Source organism: Pongo abelii, chromosome 7 (genome assembly GCF_028885655.2).
Source record: "Pongo abelii isolate AG06213 chromosome 7, NHGRI_mPonAbe1-v2.0_pri, whole genome shotgun sequence".
NCBI classification, from domain to species: domain Eukaryota; kingdom Metazoa; phylum Chordata; class Mammalia; order Primates; family Hominidae; genus Pongo; species Pongo abelii.
In genome coordinates, this window is record NC_071992.2 from 13,182,919 (window position 1) to 13,202,842 (window position 19,924).

General features: G+C 43.5%; 1 long non-coding RNA gene across 1 annotated transcript in view; it reads left to right on the top strand.

Moving 5' to 3' along the window:
- The window catches only part of LOC129060777 (uncharacterized), a 36,053-nt gene extending 20,405 nt beyond the window's left edge, over positions 1 to 15,648 (top strand). Inside the window, exons 2-4 of the long non-coding RNA XR_008527680.2 lie at positions 11,633 to 11,761; positions 14,415 to 14,445; positions 15,265 to 15,648. This is a non-coding gene — a long non-coding RNA (uncharacterized LOC129060777). The remainder of the gene's footprint in view (positions 1 to 11,632; positions 11,762 to 14,414; positions 14,446 to 15,264) is intronic.
- Positions 15,649 to 19,924: the final 4,276 nt, after the last annotated feature.

Genomic DNA, 19,924 nt, shown 5'->3' on the forward strand with positions numbered 1-19,924 from the left:
CAAATATGTGTATCTATAAACTTTTTTTTTGGTTCAGTTTGAAATAGTTTAAGAGCAGATGGCAGTTTTGTGGGGATGCAGTTAGTGGTTGGGTTTTGCCATCTTATCAATGTGTTGTTGTGTGAAGAAGGAGGTAAGGGAGCCTTTGATGTCTAGCAGGTGGGGGCTCTATGGGGCTCCTCACTGCTTGAATCTTCAAAGCTCATAAATAGAGGCTTGGTTCCTCCCAGGTTCTGTAGAAATAAGCATTTCAGGAATCAAGCCAAAATCTGGGCTTGGTGGCTCATGCCTGTAATCCCTGCACTTGAGGCCAGAAGTTCCAGACTAGATTGGGCAATATGGCGAGACCCTGTTTTGACATTTTTTTTTTTTTTTTTTTAATTAGCAGGCCCTTGGGGCACACCTGTAGTCCCTGCTACTTGGGAGGCTGAGATGGGAGGATCACTTGATCCTGGGAGATTGAGGCTGCAGTGAGCTATACTTTACTACTGCATTCCAGTCTGGGCCTCAGAATGAGACCCCATCGCAACCAAAAAAAAAAAAAAGAGAGAGAATCAAGCCAAAAAGAGTAGAATTCCTAAAAGCATGTCTCATACCAGGAAGCTTTAATTAAAGTGGGGGAGGTACCGATTTCCTTAAAGAAAGACCTCTGTTAAAGATCTATTTGTGACCTTAATGAATATGCTATTACTTCAAAAGCCTTTTGGACAAGACCCAAAATTTTACCATGAGGTCGTTTCTTCTGTCTTTAGCCTAGGAACATGATTCAAAATCCTTTAAATAGAAAACTTGTTAGGTTTAAAGAGAATTCTTCTCTCGGTAAAATAATGTTCAGAATAATTAACTTTCAATTTTCTTCAATTACTTTTAAACATGCATAAGTTCTCAAACACCAAAATAACACTGTGCTCCAGGGAATCCTGGGGGTCGGGTGGAGGCAGGGGGCTTGGTCCTCAGATGAGCTGTATTGCAGATAATCAGCAAATCTTGCATGCATGTTCCCCAATAAACCAGTTAACAAAAGTCAGCTCTTCCTTGTACTCCCCATTTCCCCTCTTACCTAGAGTCTAAATATAATTCAATCACAGTTTGAGTAACTTAATTAAATTACTATCACTATCTTCAAAAACGGTAGCTATTCCTGATTAGCTAAATTATTTTGAGGCAAATTGAACATGTAAAAGTGGCTTGCATCTCTGTTTGCACATTCACATTACCTGGGGAGCTTTAAAAAAAAAAAAAAAACCAATATCCTGGCTCCACTCCCAGAGGTTCTGTTTTAATAGGGATGGAAGGGAGGGCAGCAGCTATTAGTATTTTTTTTTTTTTAGAGATCTGCACAATTTTAAACTGCAGTCGAGGTTAAGAGTCACTGATTTAGAGACTGAAATAGATCAATCGCAGGTTTAAAAGCAACTTATCAGGAAGCAGTATGGTGTCACAGGAAGAGCATGAGAATCAGAGCTAGGTGTTTTAATCCTGTCTTTGTTCACTGGGCTCGATCAGTGCACACAGCCTCTTTGTGCATCATTTCCTCATTGGTAAAACTGGGATAATTATGCCTACCTTACAGGGTTAGTTTGAAGGAAAAAAGCACCTGGCACATGACGGAACCTTTACAGCAAGATCTGCTATTCATGTAGCATTAACTCTTCCTGGAAAAACCATGTTCTCCCCTATTCCTCTTAGTTGCCTCCTTGTGCCAACAGGAATCCAAATCCACACTGTTTCTGTAGACCGTGAATTCTCTGAATGTGGATGGATGGTACCCAAAGCTACACTAAGGTTGCAGTGTCTTAGGGTTTAAAAGACTTGTTACTTCCCGTGCTTTGCTGAGAACACCTGAAGTAGCCTGGCTCAGTGAAATAAGCCTGAAGGTCTGAGTTCAGCTTTCCTACAAACCTACTGTGTTACTATGTCTGTTACTATGGAAAAATTATTAATTAGCTCCCATCCCCTCTGTGTCTTAATTGGTAAAATAGGATTCGACTAGATGATCTCCCAATTTTCTTTTAATAATCAGAGTCTGTCATGCCTGTGGTCCCAGCACTTTGGGAGGCCGAGGCAGACAGATCACGAGGTCAGGAGATAGAGATCATCCTGGCTAACATGGTGAAACCCCATCTCTACTAAAAATACAAAAAAATTAGCCGGGCATGGTGGCTGGTGCCTGTAGTCCCAGCTACTCCGGAGGCTGAGACAGGAGAATGGCGTGAACCTGGGAGGCGGAGCTTGCAGTGAGCCAAGATCGTGCCACTGCACTCCAGCCTGGGCGACAGAGCGAGACTCCGTCTCAAAAAATAGTAATAATAATAATCAGAGTCTGTAAGCTTTAAAGAGACTGTACGATACAAGCCAGAAAAGCCTGCACATATTTTTACCTGCCTGTGGGAGAAAATAGTGCCCAAGCAGCTTCTGCAATGAGGAGGTTCCATGAAGGGAGTAGATTTTTCTTCTGAAGGCTGATTCTTTTGTAATCAATAGTGGAAGGCAGTTCTACCCTGACTTTTGGCTTGAGAACAGCATACATGAGTCTCCCAATCAGTCTTGTTGGAGAGTAAGGTCTCACGATTGATCTTAGGCTCAAAACAAGACCACATCAGAGCCTCCAGAGAGACTGAGCTTTCTGGTTGCCAGAAAGGGACTTCACTGAATCCACAGGACGTAGAGATTAAATTACCCATGCAAGATTTTGGACTAAAATTGTCAGTGCAGGTTGCACTTTAGAGGCTCTCTGGGTCCATTGTTTTCAAATTGAACATGCATCAGCATCACCTGGAGAGCTTGTTAAATCCCAGATTCCTGGACCCCACCCCCAGAGCTTCTGCCTGAGGTGGTCTGGGATGGAGCCTGAGGCTTTGCTTCTCTAACAGGTTGCCAGGTGATGCATGTGATACAGGTGGTACTGGTCCTAGGATCTCACTTTTAGAAGCACTGCTTTAGGTTTCACTCCACAAACTTCTGTGTTGCTGTGTTAGTCTATTTTTGCAATGCTATAAAGGAACCCCTGAGGCTAAGCAATTTATAAAGAAAAGAGGTTTATTTGGCTCATGGTTCTGCAGTCTGTACAAGCATGGCATCAGCATCTATCTGTCCAGCTTCTGGTGAGGTCTGAGGAAGCTTTTACTGATAGTGGAGGGTGAATGGGGAGCAAGGGTGTCACCTGGTGAGAGATGAAGCAAGAGTTAGAAGGGAGGAAGTGACAGGTCCTTTTAAACAGCCAGCTCTTATGTAAACTAATAGAGCAACAACTCACTCATTACCATGGGGAGGGCACCAAGCCGTTCATGAGGTATCCAAACACCTCCCACTAGGCTCAGCTCCACCACTGGAGTCACGTTTCAACCTGAGATTTGGAGGGGGTACTTATTCAAACTATATCAGTTGTTAAGAATCACCTGGAACATTTGTTAAAAACACCAATTCCCAGGTCCCTCCTGATTTAGTAGGGAGAGTCTGATTTAGTAGATTTACAGTGTGGCCCAGGCTGTTCTTATCATCAGGGGCCATGAGGAAACCCTGAGTTGATCAACTACCCATTAATTGCATTAGAGTCACTTGGGGAGATTTTAAAACTCTGAAATGCTGATCCCTGGGACCTAGTCCCAAGACTCTAATTCTGAAGAATGGAGCTGGGAGAGACTGCATTTTTAAAGCTTCTCAGATGACTCTGATGTGTAACTAAGTTCTCTCATTTTGTAGATGAGGACCCTAGGGAGGGTAAGGCATTGCTTGGAGCTACTGGCAGAAGCAGAGCTAGGACCCACATGGCCTAAATCCCTGTGCTCAGTCTACACTACCATATTCCTTCTTGTCTTGAAACTGTCCCCACAGGGTTGCTGAAAACTGCATGCCAGGTTCTAGACAGAAAGAGTTATAATAAATCATCATTCAAGCTTCACTCTGACCCACTTCCTTCTTGCTAAGTCATGCAGCACTAGATTAACCCATTTGCATCCCCATTGTTCCTATAGACAGGACCTCTGACATTAGACTCATGAGGCTTTTGTTTAAGGATTGCTTAAGATGTTTTTCAGATCCTGAATTCCAGCAACCAGTTTAAAGACCCCCACAGAGGAATGGGACCAACATGAGAGTACAGCTTCTTCATTTCCCTGTCCCAAGATTTCACTCTGCCCTCTTCAACTAAAGAGTGACCACACTTCAGCCCACTCCAAAACTCTCAAAAACCCTAACTTCAAAATCCTTGAGGAGATGGATTTAAGCCTCCCTCTCATTTCCTCATTCAGTGACCCTATGATTAAGCCTCTTTCTCTGCTACAACCCAGTGTCTTGGTGTATTGACTTGCTTTGTGCCCTGGGCGATGAATCTATTATGGTTACAGTCTGGCCAGTCAGAGACAGTGGCTGTTTCCTCTGCCGTTGACTTTCAAATGGAGAAGTCCAAGGAATTGGATACTACACTAAGATCCAACATTAGCTCTCTGACACCAAATGGAAGTCTCACAATTCAATTCTAACATTGACTACTCTGAGTTAGTGTCAGATCCCACAAGTTAAAGGGCAAAGTTTTCAGCAAGACCGCCCTTACCTCAGATGCCAGTCACAAATGTGGTCCCCAGGATACCCACACTTCTCTCTGATTTGACTACAAATTTGCATCTTCCCAGTATACAACCCCTCAAGTTTGATAACTTGTTAGAATGACACAGAACTCAGGAAAGCACTATACTTCAGATTACTGTTTTATTATAAAGGGCACAAATGAATAGCCAGATGAAGAGATACACAGGGGAAGGTCTGGAAGGGTCCCCAGCCTAGGAGCTTTGGTGTTCATGGAGCTGGGGTGCACCATCCTCCTGGTACATTGATACATTCACCAGCCAGGAAGCTCCCTTGCACTTCAGTGTCCAGAGTTTTTATATGGGTTTCATTGTGTTGTCATGATTGATTAAATTATTGGCCATGTAATTAAACTTAATTTCTGGTTGCTCTCTCCTCCACAGAGGTTGGGGGAAAGGCTGGAAGTTCCAACGCTCCAATCACATGCTTGGTCTTTCTGTTAATAGCACGACCAGCCCCTCCCTTTCAACTCTCTAAGGGCCCACCACCAGTCACATTAACGTAAGTTCAAATGTAGTCAGAAGGGTCTTGTTGTGAATAACAAAAGACACTACTGTTGGGAAATTCCAAGTATTTTCGAAGCTCTGTCCAGGAACTGGTGACAAAGACCAGACATATTTTTTATGATATCACATGCATGTACAACCTCCCAATCTCAGCCTCCCTTGGAACACAGCTTCTTAGATTCTCATCTTCCTGTCCCTCACCATTTACAGGGAGTAGAGCAATTAGGCAGATTCAAATGCAGACTGAACAGCTGCTCAGCTCAAAAAAAAAATTCTCTTTGCCTTCACAGAAACAGCCTCTGGGTTCCAGTTCTGCTTAGCCCCTTGAGCAGCATTTTCTCTCTAGATGTGCATAAGGGATTTGGCTTCTGGCCAGCCAGGTCCCAGCTGTAACTTGCTCATTCCAAGTAACACAGTTCAGACAGCTCTGCATCTTGGTTAATAATACTAACTTTGGCTGGGGGGGTGGCTCACGCCTGTAATCCCAGCACTTTGGGAGGCTGAGGCAGGTGGATCACGAGGTCAGAAGATGAAGACCATCCTGGCTAACATGGTGAAACCCTGTCTCTACTAAAAATACAAAAAAAATTAGCCAGGTGTGGTGGTGGGCACCTGTAGTCCCACCTACTTGGGAGGCTGAGGCAAGAGAATGGCATGAACCCAGGAGTTGGAGCTTGAAGTGAACCAGCCTGGGGGACAGGGCAAGACTCCATCTCAAAAAAAAAAAAAAAAAAGTAATAATAATACCTAACTTTTGTTTATTGCATTACTACTTCCAAAATACTTTACATTTCTAAGTGAGGCTCCACAATGAACAACCCTGTGAGACAGGCAGGAAAATGTAATAATAATTTCCTCATTTTTTATTCAACAAACAACAAGTACTTACTGTGGATGTGCTCAGCACAATTCTAGCTACCGAGAGACAAACACGAACAAAATGTGGTCCTTGCTGTCATCAGATTGGGAAACCATAGTTCAGATAAATAGAGTGACACCTGCTCAAAGCCAAGCAGACCTTCTGACTCTTTTCCTAGTGCTTTTCCTGCTTCAGGGTGCTAGGAGCAGGAGCCTTTCATTAGAAAATCTCAGGGTTAGGCTGACAAAGTGTGAGGTGTGCCAAGGGAACCTGTGCAGGACATAGTGAGTGCTTCTCTAGGGTGCACAGACCCCAGGTGGCTTTCCCCTTGTTTTAGCTTCCTGTGGCTATTGTTAAAAAAACAAAACAAAACAAAACAAAAAAAACCCCACAAACTTGACAGTTTAAAACAACAAAAATTTGATCTTTCCCAGCTCTGGAGGCCAGAAGTCTGAAATCAGTATCACTGGGCTCAAATCAAGGTTTCAGCAGAAACCTTCAGCAGGGTTGCATTTCCCCCGGAGGCTCTCAGAGAGAATCTGTCCTCTGCCTCTACTGGCTTCTGGTGGCTGCTGGCATTCCTTGGGTTGTGGCCACATGGCTCCAATCTTTCAAGCCAACATTGTAGAAACTTTTCCTCTTCCATCTTCACATCACCATGTGTGTGTGTAAAATTTCCCTCTGCTCTCTCTTATAAAGATACTTCTGATGGTATGTAGGGCCCACCTGGATAATCAAAAGCTCTTTTTCCAAATAAGATAACATTTACAAGTGAAAGGGATAATTTGTGACTATTATTAAGCTTACCAAACTCCTGCAAACCAAAGCACACTTTGAGAGGCGGTCATAAATGTTTATCTTTTCATCGCCAAAGGTGCTCCAGGCAGAGGCCAGAACACGGGCTCTAGAAAAGAGCATGAAAAATCCAGTCCAACACAAGCCCAGAGAGGGAAGGTCCTTTCACAGGTTACTTGTGCCAAGTTAATGGTCACAGAAGGATCTGGCCTCCTGCTTTCCAGTTTTCCAGTCTTGTGCTGTTTTGCAAAGAAGTTGAGACAGGCCAGGGAACCCTCTTGGGGGCCTGCTGGGCACCCCCCAAGCATGGAAATAAAGAGAAATTTTGAGTTCCTTCAAAGGAAACTCCAGGCTCAAAGCCAGCTTTGAAAAGTAAAGGAGCAACTGATAAGCAAGAAGGCAATAATAGCCTAAAACAATAGCCAAAGAAGTTACAGCCACAGAACGTTGGTTCCTTTATAGAAACTGAAGATAATATCTTTTTTTTTTTTTTTTTTTTTTGACTGAATCTCACTCTGCTGCCCAGGCTGGAGTGCAGTGGCGCCATCTCAACTCACTGCAACCTCCACCTCCCGGGTTCAAGCGATTCTCCTGGCTCAGCCTCCCGAGTAGCTGGGATTACAGGTGCCTGCCTCCACGCCCGGTTAATTTTTTTTTTTTAGTAGAGGCAGGGTTTCACCACGTTAGTCAGGCTGGTTTTGAACTCCTGACCTCAGGTGATCTGCCTGCCTTGGCCTCCCAAAGTGCTAGGATTACAGGCGTGAGCCACCGTGCCCAGCCAATAACATCTTAATATATGTCCCTGAGTTGTTTCTTAGAAACAACTTAGAAACCCAGACCTCTACCAAATGGACCCACCGGTGCACAGACCTCGGATGAGGCGGAACGAAGGACTGAAGTCTGACTGTGATTCTTTATTCTAAATTTCTTCCTGAGGGGCCTGGAGGGAGTCACACCCACAGGTCAGAATTTAACGTTCCTTTCTGCTAACCCCAAGTTTTTAGACAAAGCTTCCCTTACTTAATCAACTGCAAATCAGAGAATCTCTGAATCCACCATCCACCTGTGGCCTCACTTTGAGATGTCCCACCTTTATAAGTCAAACCACTGTGTAGGCTTCATGTATTGATTTATGACTTTGCCTGTTACTTCTGCCTCCCCACCTTTAATGGAAGCCATTGAGGATTTCGGGTCGTAAGCAGTAGCTGCCTGATTCTCCTTGCTTAGTGACCTGCAATAAATGCCTCACCTTTTCTCACTGCAAATCCTGATGTCAATGTTTGGCCTTGCTGCACCAGGTGGGCAGACCCAAGTTTGGTTCAATAACAAAGTTTTCCACTGAGATCAGGAATATGCACTCTTTACATATATGAGCCCCTCCCCTCTGCACTCACTCGCCTCCTGGGACTCTCTCCAAAGGCCACTACTAGGGTGCTGATGTGAGGGCAGAGGGGATGGAGGGAGGGCAGAGGAGGTGAGCAGGAGGTCACAGCCTGCTTGGGGACTGAAAGAGGGCAGAGAGTGGACACTGTCCCTCTGGCATAGGGAAGATCCTTGGTCTGGTCCAAGGATGGTCCAGAGACCACTGCCAACTATTCCTTCCCCCTCCATCTCTAAGCAGTTCTGCAACAGACCTTCCCAAGGGAGCTGGTTCACAGCCTCCCCACAGAATCCCAGGCTGCCAAGGCTGATAAGAGCCCAGAGTAAAGGCATTGCCAGTCTCATTAGAGCCAAGCTGCAAGGTAAGGGCTCTGGGAATGCAGAGGTCAGGAAGCCTTTGAAGTGCAAATTCAGAACTGCTGAAGGGCCTTGGTTCTTTAAAGGGAGATTCCTTTTAGTGACTGGTTAGATGAAAACTCTGAAGTTTCATGTCATATAGCATAAAAGCCAAATACTAGCAAGGAGCTTGCCTGAAAGGACAAATACATCTGGAAGAAGGCCATCCTCTTTCTTAAACTAGCCCCCACTGCCTGCACGGCTGCTAGCAGCCTAGCGATTCTCTGCCCTGCAGGCTGAGCCTCCATTCTCAATGGAGGACAATGAGTTCTCCATCATTCCTGATAGCCAACCAGTTGGCAAATCTTAGAGACTCACTCTCTGCAATTCAATTCACATCAGTCCTTTCCTTGTACCACTGCCCTGTTTATGGTCCTCATTTACTACTCCTCATCTTTATTTTAATTACAAAAATAGCACATGCTTGTTTCAGAAGGGGCCAAGAGCCAAGGGACGCAGGGAGTGAAGTTCTAGAAGCTGGAAAAGACACGAAAGCAAGTTCTCCCCTGGAGCCATCTTGACTTTGGACCAGTGAGACTGGTTTTGGACTTCTTACCCTAGAACTGTAGGAGAATAAATGTATGCTGTCTTAAGTCACCACCTTTGTGGTAATTTGTTACAGCAGCCACAGAAACTAATACAAGTTGTTTCCAACTTTTCAGAATTATAAATGTTTTATTATCCTCTAAATCTTGATGGGAACCCATGACTCCAATCTCCCATGGCTTCAGTCTGTCCTAAGCAGCCACTCCTCCGCTCCAGGGCCTGTAATGATTCCCCTACTGCTGGAAAGTGAAATCCAAACTCTTTAGCTCGAAGACCCTCCGCGACCAGCTCCAATCCACTTTTCTAGCCTTAAAATCAGCTATTTGTGGCCGGGCGCAGGGGCTCACGCCTGTAATCCCAGCACTTTGGGAGGCTGAGGTGGGTGGATCACGAGGTCAGGAGATCGAGACCATCCTGGCTAACATGGTGAAACCCTGCCTCTACTAAAAATACAACAAAAATTAGCCAGATGTGGTGGCGGGCATCTGTAGTCCCAGCTACTGGGGAGGCTGGGGAAGGAGAACGGTGTGAACCCGGGAGGCGGAGCTTGCAGTGAGCTGAGATCGCGCCACTGCACTCCAGCCTGGGCGACAGAGCAAGACTCTGTCTCAAAAAAAAAAATAAATAAATCAGCTATTTGTTCTATGACCACTCCACTCTCAACATGCACTTTGTACATTCATTGCTGTCTCACAAGATTTTCTATCTATGAAATGGCTTCCTTAGCCCTTTGCCCTTCTCTGCAGATGGCTTGAAGCTCCAGCTCAAATGAGATCTCTTCCTATTAACGTCCCTCTTTGTCCTCCACCCACACCCAACAGGACGTTATTTTTGCCTTCACTGAACATGCATAACACTTTGCATTTCTTTCCTGGCAAATACCAATTCTATCTTGTGTTTGAGTTATACATTTACATATTATGTGCCTAGCACTTAAACAATTTGCTGAATTATTTGTTCATTAAATATTTGCTGAATTGAATTGAAATGTGAACTATGCTATGTAGAGAAGAAGGCCTACTTCCTCCTTGTGTTCTAGTTTGATATGGTAAGATGGAATCACCATTGATTTAACAATTTATTTTTATTTTTTTTTTGAGACAGAGTCTCGCTCTATCACCTAAGCTGGAGTACAGTGGCGTGATCACGGCTCACTGCAAGCTCCGCTTCCTGGGTTCATGCCATTCTCCTGCCTCAGCCTCCCGAGTAGCTGGAATTACAAGCACCTGCCACCACGCCTGGCTCATTTTTTGTACTTTTAGTAGAGATGGGGTTTCACCGTGTTAGCCAGGATGGTCTCGATCTCCTGACCTCGTAATCTGCCCACCTCGGCCTCCCAAAGTGCTGGGATTACAGGTGTGAGCCACCGCACCCGGCCCAACAATTTTTTTTTTTATTTTAATTATTCTGAGTGTATAATAGTTGTATAAACATAATTGATTTTAACAACAAAAGATGGTCATTAGAAATGGCCAAGTAAAGTAGGCTTAAATTATGCTTCTAGTTTTTCAAACCTAATCCTTCATTTATTGTGCCTTTATTGATGCAAGAATAAATGTGATGGCAATTCATGAGAAAAGAACTGGAGAATATGAGCTGACTGCAAAGTCAATAGTGATTTCCCACTGTGATTCTGTTTTTGAAAACGCTAATACCATCTCAGGCTGCATTTACAAGAGTGCAAGTCCAGAACAAAGAGGACATTGTCTCATGGTTCTTTCAGATACATCTTCTGTGGGAGATCTGATCAATGTGGTCACTGTGTTTTTTAGACCTGGTAGAGCCTCAGAATAACCTGTGAAGCTGTTAAAAAAAAAAATACAGACTTCTGGCTGGGCACAGTGGCTCATGCCTGTAATCCCAGCACTTTGGGAGGCCGAGACGGGTGGATCACCTGAGGTCGGGAGTTCGAGACCAGCCTGACCAACATGGAGAAACCCCATCTCTACTAAAAATATAAAATTAGCCGGGCATGGTGGTGCATGCCTGTAATCCCAGCTACTTGGAAGGCTGAGGCAGGAGAATCACTTGAACCCGGGAGGCGGAGGTTGTGGTGAGCTGAGATTGCGCCACTGCACTCCAGCCTGGGCAACAAGAGCAAAACTCCGTCTCAAAAAAAAAAAAAAAAAAAAAAAAAAACAGACTTCTGCATTTCACCTCCAAGAAATTCTGAATTCGTAGGTTGGGAGAAAGCCTAGGAATTTGTATTTTAACCAGCACAAATTATTGGAGGCTCACTGGTCTAAACAAAAACTCAGGTTGTTTTCAATGATGGAACTCTATTATTCAGAATATTGTGTCCAGTTTCTGGTTCCAGAGTCTCAAGCTCCCTGATTATTGCCTCTGCTGGGTCTCATCATAATCAATCCCAAGTGTTGGTCTTTGATTCTATTGGGAAACAAACGGAGCAACAAATCAATTGGCTAGCAGGGAAGGTCTGGGGTTTCAACTACCTGGTTATTTTTTGGTTAGTCACTGTCTTAGTTCATTTGTGTTGCTATAAAGGAATACCAGAGACTGGGTAATTTATAAAGAAAAGAGGTTTCTGTGGCTCACTGTTCTGCAGGCTGTACAAGAAGCATGGTATCAGCATCTGCTTCTGGTGATGCCTCAGGCTGCTTCCACTCACGTTGGAAGGAAAAAGGGAGCCTGCATGTGCAGAGATCACACGGAGAAAGAGGAAGCAAGAGAGAACGTGAGTGGAGACGCCAGGCTCTTTTTAACAATCAGCTCTACAGGGGACTAGTTGGGCAAGAACTTACTCCCCTCTACCCCTGTCTCCTCAGGGGCATTAATCCATTCATGAGGGACCCACCCCTGTGACTGTAACACCTCCCATTAGGCCCCACCTCTAACACTGAGGATCGTATTTCAACACGAGGTTTGGGAGACACACATCCAAACTATAGCAGTCACTTAATGCACTAAGCCTCAATTCCTCCATCAGGAATGTGGGCTGTAATTCACAAGCTCCAGCCACGTGATTGATTTCACAGAGATGAATGAAACAGGCCTAGACTATTATCACAGCAGAGGAGCCACCAAAGACAAAAATAACTCAGTGTTACCAGTGGTCCTGTGTGTGTGGTGGTGATAAGATCCTCAAGTGACCGTGGCGCGGGTAGAACTGGTACCTTGTCTGAGTTGATCCTATATTCTAGAAGGAGATCTGAATGATTCAAGGAAATTATATTGCCCATAACCCTTCCTTCACCCCAGAGGCAGAGCCATTCCCACTGCCTGGGGTGGAAGCAGTGGAAGTGGTGGGGAGAGCCAAGGCCATGGGTCACAAGGCTCTGCCCCTCTCACACTGTCCATCTTAATTTCAGAGATTTACCGCTGCCACCTACATTAATAAAGCCATTGGAAGAGCCCAGTCCAGACAGATGACCAAGAGGAAGGAATCATTTCTCAGCCTTAACGCTGTTTGTTTATCTTGTGCCCACTGCCATTAACCTCTGAGAGTGAAAGCAGGCTGCTCCATTTCATTTTCTAATCACCCAGTTTATGGCATCGTTAAAATTAATAGAGCACTCATCTCAGCACATAACGAGAGACCATGTTGAGGAGGCAGTGTTCCTGGAAAAATACTGGCAGAGGCCCCGAGTGTATGTTCACTGTCAGCGTGGTACAGCCTGGGCCCAGGTCCCACGCAGGTGCTGAGAACAGCTGGGAACCTTAGCTAAGACAATTGTACTGTTAAAATGGGCACTATGAGTTCTCAGCCCCATTGTTCCTTGGTAGAAGGCACTGCTGAGCTGAAGCAGTACTTGGAGTCAGAGAGGAGAAAGTAAGACAATTTGCACATTGATTTCTTTTGGGTTACAGAGGAAGTGGAGGGTTTCTGTTTGGGATGATGGAAAAGTTCTGGAAATGGATGGTGGTGACGGTTGCCCAACATTGTTCAATATACTTAACACCACTAAACTGTATACTTAAAAAAGCTTAAAAGTTTTCTGGGTATGTTTTATGTTATATGTGTTTTATCACAATTTTTTTCAAAAAAGAAAGTGGGTCAGCTCATTCATAGACAAGTCCAGCCATAAGGTTGAAGGTAGCTAAACACTTGCCGCTATGTTCCTTCTTGATTTTAAATGTCACACTGAACACATAACCCTCTGTCCTCTTGGTAGAGTTGACTTATCTTGGGAACAGTGACAAAAGCTGCCTCTTGTTGTAGGGACCATACATGTGCTTTTGCTGATTCTAATTATTGGGCATTTGAGAGCAAAGGGGGCTTCTCCAAACACTTCAGTAATTTTCAGAAAGGTTTGAATCCTGGCTGGGTGCGGTGGCTCATGCCTGTAATCCCAAAACTTTGGGAGGCTGAGGTAGGCGGATCATCTGAGGTCAGGAGTTTGAGACCAGCCTGGCCAACATGGTGAAACCCCATCTCTAATAAAAATACAAAAATTAGCCAGGTGTGATGGTGTGCGTCTGTAATCCCAGGTACTCGGGAGGCTGAGGCATGAGAATTGCTTGAACCTGGGAGGCAGAGGTTGCAGTGGGCCGAGATGGTGCCACTGCACTCCAGCCTGAGCGACAGAGACAGACTCTACCTTAAATGAGAGAGACAGAGAGAGACAGAAAGGCTTTAACCCTTTTTAAGACAGGAGTAATACAGCATAGTTGCAGGACAATAGAAAATTCCAGGCAACAGTTTTACATGACTAGCAAAAGGAAACTATAAAATAGCTGCAGAAGCTAGGAACGGCTAAGACCCTGAAAAACCAGGGTGTGCGCCAAGCTGGCTAAGACTGACTGGACTAAACATTGTGCTGGACTTGAGCCAGGTTTCACCTAGGACCTCACTGTCTGCTCATTAACATCCTAAATCACACATTCACCAGTGCCATAACAGTTTCAGGAACAACCATGTTTGGTGTAAAAATGGGCAGCACCACAGTTCCGAGAAATCTCCACCTTTTTCTAGGAATTTTCATGAATCTTCTACCCCATGGTTAAAGAAACCTATGAAGGCAACAGCCCCAAACCCCCTTGATGGATCTCTCTCTTGAGTACACCTGCATTCCCTTTTTATGAGTGTGTGCTTTTCTGTTTGCAATAAATCTCTGTACTTTCACTAATATTACCCAATTCATCTTTGAATTCATTCTTACAATGGTGTCAAGATCCTGGACCCTGGTTGGGGTTGAGGTTCCACCAGCATTTGGGGACCTCCTCCAGCCTACTAGTGTCACTTTTATCCTCTGAAAGATAGATAAAAAGCATTTATCCCTGGCGTAGACCATCCTATTTTTCCTATGGAAATAATAAACAATTCATCCTAGTTAGTGTAGATAATATATTGTTTGTACGCCAACTCGCCATTTGTCTTTGTCTTCCAGAACTGGATACTTCAATAGAGTGCTGGACTAGGTAAGGACTTTCGAATTTCTGGCCCAGATTCACATTCCTCTGTTAAATTAAGTTTAGCCTAAAGCTGCCTCCTTACATATTTTAACTTCAGCCTAAAGGTTTCTCCATACATTGTGAACTATTACCTAACTGGACGTGTGAATAGACTGTAACCTACTCTTTTGCCAGTCACCAAGTTTTGGCTAATCAAAGATAGCCAGCTATTCAAACCATGTTCAAATAAGGCAAACGCTGAGCTCTAACCAATCCAGCTGTTTCTGTACCTCACTTCCATCTTCTGCACATCACTTTCCTTTTTCTCTCCAGGCATCCTCTGCAACCACAGCACAGAGTCTCTCTGAACCTATTGAGGTTCAGGGGACTGCCCAATTCATGCATTGATTTGCCCAACTAAAACTCTGTTAAATGTAATTTGTCTAAAGTTTTTCTTTTATCACCTCTGCCATATTTAGACCTCTGAATGTCTTCACCATCCAGAGACAAACACAATGTCAAGACTGAAAGAGGCCTGAAGTGTCCACTTCTCTGAAACCTCATGCAATGCCTATCAAATGGTCACAGTCTTTGGTCAGACACCTCTGGCCTGGCTTTCTCTTTGAAAAACGTCACACCCTGTAACTATTACTCATCTTATATCCTCAGAGAGCCTGCCGACATAAGTAAGAACTCAGACATAAGTTAGGTTTCAGACACCAGTAGATTTTTTAAGTATCTTCCACCAATCTCTATATATTGGCTTTAGATTGGGTTATTTTAATCTTCCAGGAAGACGTTTGTAGGTTCAGAAATTTCAGATCAATTCACATTTTCTACTTGCAGTTTCTAGCTGGAAATCACGTATGGAAGCTGAGTCACCTCCGTTTCTCCTGGAGCCTGAGCTGGCTGTCACCGAGACCTTGCTCATTATGCAGACTCATTCACATGCATACCCAAAGCAGCACTTGATGATCGTGGAAGATTTCCATCCTCACAGGCCATGAAATGCGTCTGCACTGGAATACTTGTTGTTTATCACCTACGCTAAGGATTTACAAAGGCCTAAGTGTTGTATTTCTAGTGACTGTATTCGGAATCAAAAACTCCTGCCCTGAAGCAAGGACAACTTCTTTATTCACATGGAGAATGATAGCAGGTAAAGGGCAAAAATTTAACAACAACAACAAAAAATCCCTCTTTTTCTATGTGCAGAATAAAAATCTTATTAAAATAAGACCTTTCAAGTGCTTCCTTTCACTGTTCATTTGGGAAGGTATTTCACAGATGGTATGAACACCCTGAAATGTTGCGCGGTCTGAAATCTTTTATCTGCAGCTTTAGAAGAACAAAGGGTAAAACATATGGAAAGGAGAAACCAGCAGTAGACAGCACAGCTAAGGACAGGGACAGGAATGCAAATTATGATTCCTGTCTCAAAATATTTCTGGTTGGTTTCTACCCACCGAGGGCCATCTCTGGGTGCAGGGTAGAGATTGCATATGGGGTGATTAAGGGCACTGTGATTTCTTGACACCAGCACAGAACTGCGAGCTTTGCAAGTCCTTGCCCTTTATCAAAGGCACACTTTCTTTCTTTCTGAGACACAGTCTCGCTCTGTCGCCCAGGCTGGAGCGCAGTGTCGTGATCTCAGCTCACTGCAAGCTTCGCCTCCCGGGTTCACGCCATTCTCCTGCCTCAGCCTCCCGAGTAGCTGGGACTACAGGCGCCCACCACCATGCCTGGCTAATTTTCTTTTGTATTTTTAGTAGAGACGGGGTTTCACCGTGTTAGCCAGGATGGTCTCAATCTCCTGACCTCGTGATCCACCCGCCTTGGCCTCCCAAAGTGCTGGGATTACAGGTGTGAGCCACCGCGCCTGGCCCAAAGACGCACTTTTAAAAGAAATTAGAAAGGTGGATTTTCATTTTTGCAAAGTCATCGTTGGGATAGGTAGAATTGTGTTTCCCCAAAATTTGAATGTTAAATTCCTAACCTCTAGTACTTCACAATGCAACCTTATTTGGAAAAAGGTCATTGTAAATGTAATTGATAGATAATACTGGAATAGGGTAGGCCCATAATCCAGTATCACTGGTGCCCTTATAAAAAAAGGGGAATTTGGATACAGAGGCAGAGAGAGGACCATGTGAAGACACAGGAAGATGCCATCTACAAGGAACACCAAAGATTCCCAGAAAGCCACCAGAAGTAAGGAGAGAGGCATGAAACTGATCTTCCCTCACAGCCCTTGGAAGGAACCAGGGCTGACACCTTGATCTTGGACTTCTACCCTCTTGAACTGTGAGAAAATACATTTCTGTTGTATAAACTACCCAGCTTGTGGTTTTTTGTAATGGTAGCCCTAGAAAACTAACACAGTGGTCAAACTGAAAGCATTTATTTCAGGGTATTGTTTTTGCAAAGTCATAGAGGCTGCAATACCTAAAATTACCATTTTATTTTCAAAGCATTATGACTAGAAATATTTCTTACTATCTTGATTTCTATTCTATTGCTCATACACACTCCTCATGCACACATGTAGATTCGTATATAATTCATAGAGTCTTTCTCTATTCCTGATTCCTTATGTTTGGAATTCCTATTCTTGGCGCTTAAAAACATTTCCAAAGACTTCCTTTCTTAGATTCCTTCCTTCCTTCCTTCCTTCCTTGCTTCCTTCCTTCTGCCTTCCTGCCTGCCTTCCTTCTTTTCTTTCTACTTTCTTTTTCTTTCTTGACTTTATTGCTTATTGCAGCTGAAAATGTTCTCTCACAAAGATGCACAGAACCAGATGGAACAAGAACTTCTTTAGATGCTCATTTTCATTCCACTCCATCGATTGTGTAAAGGTTTTTGTTTAAATTATGCTGGTAATTTTTATTTTCTCTGATGTCAAGAAGTTTCTCCTCCTAACTGATCACAAGGTGCAGTAGCTCTCCCTTATCCATGGGAGATACTTTCCAAGACCTCCAGTGGTTGCCTGAAACCTCGGATAGTACCGAACCCTATATAGACTATGTTTTTTCCTGTACATATATATCTATGATAAAATCTATCAGTTATGCACAGTAAGAGAATAACAATAATTAATAATAGAACATTTATAACAATATGGTATACTAAAAGTTATATGAATGTGATCCTCTTTTTCTCAAAACGTCTTACTGTACTGTACTGTACTGTGGGTAACTACAACCAGAGGAAGTAAAACCACAGATGGTGGGGGGACTACTGTATTTCATTTTGGTATTTTTAACAAATAGGTTAAAAACTCATTAAAACTTTTTTTGGAAGAATTTTTAACAGATTTTTTTTTGAGACAGAGTCTTGCTCTGTCCGCCCAGGCTGGAGTGCAGTAGTGCGATCTCGGCTCACTGCAAGCTCCGCCTTCCGGGTTCACGCCATTCTCCTGCCTCAGCCTCCCAAGTCGCTGGGACTACAGGTGCCCGCCACGCCCGGCTAAATTTTGTATTTTTAGTAGAGACAGGGTTTCACCATGTTAGCCAGGATGGGCTCGATCTCCTGACCTCGCGATCCACCTGCCTCGGCCTCCCAAAGTGCTGGGATAACAGGTGTGAGCCACCGTGCCCGGCCCGTTAACAGATTTTTGATAGTTTCTTTAAGTGTAATAATATGAGAGTTTTTACATGTGACACACAGAATTTTTAAAGTAAAAAAAAAAGTCACATAAACTTGAAAATGTTTCCAAATATTCACTTTCAAATTATTCTTTTCATAGCATGCATTTCTTCAAAAAGCATCTTCTCACAGATTGGCCATCTTCTTTTAAAATTTGATAGATCATCTCTGATTTTTAAAATAACTCATGATGTGGGCAGATACACAGCCCACTTGGCAAGTAGAATAAATGTCAGGTCTTCCTTTTTCTTGATGTTCTCTTGTGCTTGCATTATTATTACCTTCAATGGACTACTCAGGTTGTTTGGACATTTTCTGGGTCAGAGTTTTCTGCAGTGATGACACAGGCAATTCCTTGAAGAAATTGTTTTAAGCCACTTGTTCGTTTTGTGAGGATTAGTTTAATCTAGATGACAAAACCTGTAAGTGCATTTAACCGGGAGCATGTCCAGTGCAATATTGTTCAATAACCTGATAGCCTGATAGCTCATGGCTAAGTAAGGGGCTGCCATCATTATTCTCTCTCTGTTTTTTTGTGTTTTTTTTTTTGAGACAGGGTCTTGCTCTGTCACTCAGGCTGAAGTGCAGTGGCACAATCTTGGCTCACTGCAACCTCTGCTTCCCAGGCTCAAGTGAGCCTCTCACTTCAGCTTCCCTAGGAGCTGGGACTACAGGCACATGCCACCACACCCAGCTAATTTCTGTGTTTTTGTAGAGATGGTGTTTTGCCACGTTGCGCAGGTCTTGAACTCCTGGGCTAGAGCGATCCGCCTGTCTAGTCCTCCCAAAGCTCTAGAATCACAAGTGTGAGCCACTGTGCCCAGCCCGTTAACATTCTTGATCAAATAATCTCCACTCTTCTCTTAAGATGCTGGGAACACTACATGGGTCCCATGATGATGTTTGGGACCTATAGACTAAATGAGACTGCCAATTTAATACATCTATTAATATTAGTCAAGTTAAACGTCTTATTTTTTGATAAAACTAAATGTAAGTGGAAGTTTTAGCGTTTTCTCCAGCACTCCAACGGAGCAGCGCTGGACATTCTGTTTGGGAGACCACTGATCTAGATCAAGGGCAGTTGGAAGAGCTGTGAAATTCTTTAATACTTGAAAAATTATTTAATTTAAAAAATTGACAGATAACATGATGTTGTGAAATATGTCTACATTGTGGAATGCATAATTAACATATGCATTACTTCACATAAATCCTTTGATACTTTTTATTAGATTCTGCCATATTGCTTACTATAGCTTTGGGAAACACAGGGGCGATATGGATGGATCACCATTGTACAGTCAAAGAAACTCACAGTAAGGCACCCTGGTCACTTCCAAGATTGTGGATTACTGGGGCCATCTCTGTTTTATTACCTCTAATCACTAAGTGAGTCTTCACCCCATTTTCTTAAGGCTGTGTTGTTCTTTTAGACTGGCTCCAGTGAGGCTTCCAAAGATAAGCCAGAATATCCAACAGCAAACAAGCTGCCAAGTTGGCCAGAGTGATTTGTTAGGATTTCTTTTTTGGCCAATTAAAAAATAGCTGTCAAAAGCACTACTTTGCAGGACTCATTAAGGTAATGTTCAAATGGTCTCTAATGGTTCTTTGACCATGATTAAGCAAAACAAATAACACAAAACAAAAATCTTCCTATTTTCCAGAGTCCTGGGTTTATCACAAATGCTATTAAGGTTATAACGAGTTTTGTTCTCTGATAAAAGAAGAACCACGTTTGGAAATTATCATTACCCTTTATTTTTCAACACACACACACACACACACTCCTACATTGGTTTGTTTCTGAGTGATGTGTAAGGGAATTAAAAAAATCATTTGGTAAATACATGTGCTAGTA